This window comes from Charadrius vociferus, unplaced genomic scaffold, assembly GCF_000708025.1.
Source record: "Charadrius vociferus isolate BGI_N301 unplaced genomic scaffold, ASM70802v2 scaffold217, whole genome shotgun sequence".
Lineage (NCBI taxonomy): Eukaryota > Metazoa > Chordata > Aves > Charadriiformes > Charadriidae > Charadrius > Charadrius vociferus.
The window spans coordinates 1-4,802 of NW_009649190.1; the positions used below are offsets into that span (position 1 = coordinate 1).

The 4,802-nt window shown below is 39.1% G+C and overlaps 1 protein-coding gene across 1 annotated transcript in view; it reads left to right on the forward strand.

Moving 5' to 3' along the window:
* The first annotated feature begins 3,432 nt into the window (after nucleotides 1-3,432).
* The window catches only part of CHN2 (chimerin 2), a 74,643-nt gene continuing 73,273 nt past the window's right edge, over nucleotides 3,433-4,802 (forward strand). Inside the window, exon 1 of the mRNA XM_009888905.1 lies at nucleotides 3,433-3,662. The gene's annotated coding sequence lies outside the window, so the exon portion shown is untranslated. The remainder of the gene's footprint in view (nucleotides 3,663-4,802) is intronic.

Below are 4,802 nucleotides of genomic sequence, written 5' to 3' on the forward strand. Positions count from 1 at the left end.
TCACCATCTCACATTTGAATTGAAAGCTGCCACCGACTTTTAGTGGAGAGAATACATTTAATTTAACCTCTTTATGGGAGCAGTAAAAGCAAGCAGTGGAGCTATTTAAGGCAAAATATATTTTCAGTAGTGAAGTCCTATTACTTGCCTACATAATTTTTCTCAGTTTTGTACTTTTTTTTGGTCTGTGAGAGTAAGAGTCCTAAATGGTTCATGCTCTGATCTGTCTCCTTATTCAATGTCTAGGGAGATGGGCCAGAGTGATGGATAAAACCAACTGGTCACCTGGGAAAGGTGGCCCTTGTTTCAACAAGGAAATTGTGAGGGCTATGCGGAAAGTGATTAAAGTGTTCTTCATAGCCATTATCTGGGGAAGGGAAAAAAAAAAGTGTACATGTCCCCAGAATAAGACTGATTATTCTGGGCTTCTACCACTGGGAAACAGTCACTTTTCTACTTGTGAATTTTCTGTTCTTGCCATGACTAAGAATTCTCTTAGGCACATCTGCCTGACTTTGTGTGTGCAAGCCCATTTATAGCAGGAGAGAGAAGGCTAATCCCAACTGAATTTCAGTCACCTTTGCCTTCTGGGATATATAGAATTTCCCTTGAAGTTTGTACAGAGTCTGCGATCGGCACAAAACAGAGCTACTGGCTCCTTTGATACTTTTAAGCCTCTGCTCCATCAATTGTGCAGGCTTTTGGTTTATTTGCAGGTTCAGTCCAACATTCTGGTTTTGATCTAGAGACCCTGATGTTATTTTGATCTTTTATCTTGCTGTAACTTTGTTTCCTTATGTTTGTTCCTAGCGGTGAAGTTGGTTAGGAGCGAAATGACTATTTCAGGCTAAAGACTGAGGTGAGCACAGGAGAGGATTTTTAGATTCGGGGGCACCTGGATGGTCTGGCAGATCAGCAGCTTCATTTCAGGGTATAATACGGTATCTTTCTTGCCTAAAGCCAAGTGCTGAAGTTGTGACTACTTTAGACAAGTGGGTGCTAAAAGATGTTGGGGTGAAGGTTTCTGTTTCATGGAGGAGGGGGAAGAATATAGGACTTGGTGGGCTTTATGTGGATTCTCAGAGGAACAAATCATTTAGCTCATGAACAGCAGGAAAAATGGAAATCACGGTGTCCAGGGCAGTTCAGTCAGTTGCTAGTTAAATGATAAAAATTTCGTGGATAAATTTATATTTTTGTATGAATGCTGTTGTGAGAAGGATACAAAATGTGCCTACATTTGCCCAAGGATTTATTTCCAGATTGTTTTTATACTTTATGTGTGTATATATATTTATATTTCATATGGGAACTTGTGCTTAAAGGTAATTTTGAGGGTGAGTGTTAGTACTGTTAAGTCTTTTATCTGTCTGAGGTAGATTGAAAGCATTGGGTTTTATTCTGTGCATACATACAATCAAGGCAAATCTATATTTTAAAAAAGAAGCAGATTCTGAATCCTAGACAAAAGTTGTGCTTTACCTGCTGCGGTGTGAAGGTTTTCTGTAGGAATTAAAGTTTACCTGTTTATTCCTTGTCATCATGTTCATGTACTGAGTGGCCTTTGTTTCCATGAAAGAGAAGATTGCATGTGGTGGTCTCACCTAACCCAGCTTCTGATACCCATTTTTTAATTAAGTTCCCAGCTAAATATATGCTTGGGGGGGGGTCATTAAGGTCTATAAGGATGACAGGAAGGCAGCATAGTTCCAAGATAATAAAGTCCTGTAGCACTACTAAAGATGAACATAGGAACAACCTCCTTTCTGAGGTAATGTAGCTTTTCCTTGCTTTTTTTTTTTCATTGTTCATAAAAATATAAAGTTAAAAAAAAATGAATTCATACACTTTCTTCTCTGAGTTGCTGTATATGAACATAGAAACACAGCACTTGCACTTGGCAATTCCTCTGATTTTGCTCTCTCTTCACTTCTGGGTTTGCTTTTTCCTTTTATTCCTGCCCCTCAGAGCTCAAAGATGTTTGCATCAAGGTGTTATTCCTAGGCAGGAGTTTCAAGGGTGTGATACTGCTATTGTTAGTGCCGTGATAGAAAAGAAATGCCGAGCCGGGAAAGGAGCACAGTAAGGACTTGATTGAACTCCCATAGGTCTTCCATTGAAGATTCTCATTATCTTGTACAGACTTTGGTTCATCTTGTGCTGCATTGTGGCCTTAGTGACTGCAGGGTAGAAAGTCAGCAGCTTCAGTTTAGTGCGTGGCGTGTAGATTATTGAATCAAAAATGTCACATTTGTGCATTTGCTATTCAGAAACAACAACAAAAAAACTTTGTAAATTTAAAGTTTTTATGAGTGAAATAATGAGATTTAATCAAAACACAAACATGGTCCTTGTTTGCAGTCAGATAAAATGGTGAAAATTCACTGGTTTTATCCTAAAGGACGAAACAGTCTTGAAACCACAATTTTTCTACATGTTTGTTGGGATGTATGAAGCAGTAATTGCATTTATATGGGTAGCTTTCCTCAGGTATGCACTCACTCAGATATTTATTTTTTTTTAACAATCAGGAGGCTTTATATAGATCTTGTGTTAAGTTCTGCTGTGTGTATGCACGAAAACGCTGGCTGAAGTTGCAGCGCGGTGAGATGATGCTGTTGAGAAATGCTGGTGCTGGAGAGAGAGAGCATCTCTTTGTAAAGACACTTAATATATATATATATAAAAAAATATATGAATACATCTGGAAAAAAAGCAATCGGAAAATTAATTTTTAATAGTCAGATATGTCATAGTGGAAGAAGCCTGTGCGCAGGGTGAGGTCCCTCTGCCCCAGCCGTGCTGTGAAAGCTGGGGCAGCCGTGCCCTCTGCTGGCACCGCCTGCCCTGCTGCGGGAGGCTGATGAAAGAGGAAAGCAAGGGCTTGGGAGCTTGCTTTTTTGGCGAACCTGCCAAAAAATTGGGGCCTGACATAAGGGCTTGAAAGCGTCAGACGTAGCCAGAGTTTCTGGATCAGAATGTGGGATTCCTAAAACTTGGTTTAAAGCTCTTTATAAAATAATCGGGAGTCATTCCAGCAACTTTCAGTGGACTTCGCATCAGGCCCACAAGTTCTTGAGACTTTAAGGAATTTAATACGAGATCTAAATCCAGAAACCTTGTTTCTCCCAAGAATTTCTTTTTTTTTTTGTCTTCGTTTTGTTGCTGCATAGAAGCAAAAAATGTTTTTAAGAAGCTAAAGGGTGTATAAAAAAAATAGTTTTATTTTATAGTGTAAATATTAGATTGGCAAAACTGTAGTAAACTATTCTTTATCTGCTCGATCAGATTTTATACAATTATATGGAACTAGGTGATCTTTAAGGTCCCTTCCAACCTAAACCATTCTATGATTCTATGATTTTTTTTTATACAGTTATGTCTATTTTTTTCACCATTAATATGTGTTACTCTTCCCAGAAATCCATCAATAAAATCACCTCTTCTGCTTTCATTTTTTCTGTTCTTCTGTGTAGTCAGGTTCCAGTCACAGTTTTGAATCTGCAGAATTTCATCACTTAGATGGGTGCAGTAGTCCTCATTAGCAATCAAGCATAATTTATTTTGTGTTGCTTATTTAAAATTGAGTGTATGTTTTTAATATTTTTTTTCCTTTCTTTCAAAATTTAGGTGGAGAACAGACCAAAGTATTATGGAAGAGAGTAAGTATTTTACTCTTTTAAGTATCTGTTGAGTGTATCCTAAAGTTGTTCTAGAACTAAAAAAAAAAGACACAGTGGAGGTCTGACAAAATATTTTATTTTACCTTTCACTTCAACTGGGAGCTAAATATATTGAAAGCCTATTGAAAGCAATTTTGCTTTTCTCAGGCCAGTTTGGGAAAAAAAACTTGTCTGGAGTATTTCTTCCTTTTATTTTGGTTGTCACTTTAACCTCCCAGTGGTCCTGCAATGGCTCAGGGAGGAGAGAAGCAGCTTGCCTTTCTCACTGCCTTTTTGTGTATGTTCCTATACTTTCTCCCCACCCTACATGGTTGTGGAAGTATGCGTGTCTGCTATTGCATGTCTAAATGCTGTTCTCCCTGCTAAAGTTCCGAGGTCTGAAATACCCAAGGAGAAGGTGTATTTTTGTTGTGAGGAAAATAACAGACTACTAGAGTGTAATTCCTTTGTGCTCAGCAGTCTCCTTGCCAATAAATAGCTTGAAAGGGGCTGGATCCTGCATTAGTGTGGAGATTTGGGTGGGTGAAGTTGAAGGGAAAAGACACTGCCACGACCACCCAGATGTTCTAGTTAAGCAGCACTGCAGAGCTGCCGTTTGGCCTTTACCAGAGTAATCTACTGAGACCCCAGCCCTTATCACTAGCTAAATTACTTAGATCCCATGTTCTATTTTTTTTTTCCATCCCAGACACATCATCTGTGTTTAACAATTCTTTTCTCCTATCAAAAAGCAAAGCTCAAGAGCCGGTAGCTTTGCCCCTAATTACTGAAGTTTCATTTTTTAAATATTATCTTTGACAACAGGGAATTCAGATCTAGCCACTGGAGTACAACAGAGCTGAAGACAGTACCTACCTGAGTAACCCATCACGCTCCCTACGGAGGGACTTGTAAAACCATTACAGCAATCTTTAATCCAGGAACCTGCCTGGCTGTTGCCATACTGTGGGCTTGCAGAGCGTTGGGGTTGGCAGGAACTGTAAGAAGTCACCTCAGTAAACCTGCCCAGGCAAGATCACGTTAGTTATCATCTGGAAAGATTTCAGGACCACTGGGGACAGTCCTATAAAAGCAATTGACTGAGTGCTCAGTAGCGCTTGGAAAGAAAATCAGGTATTT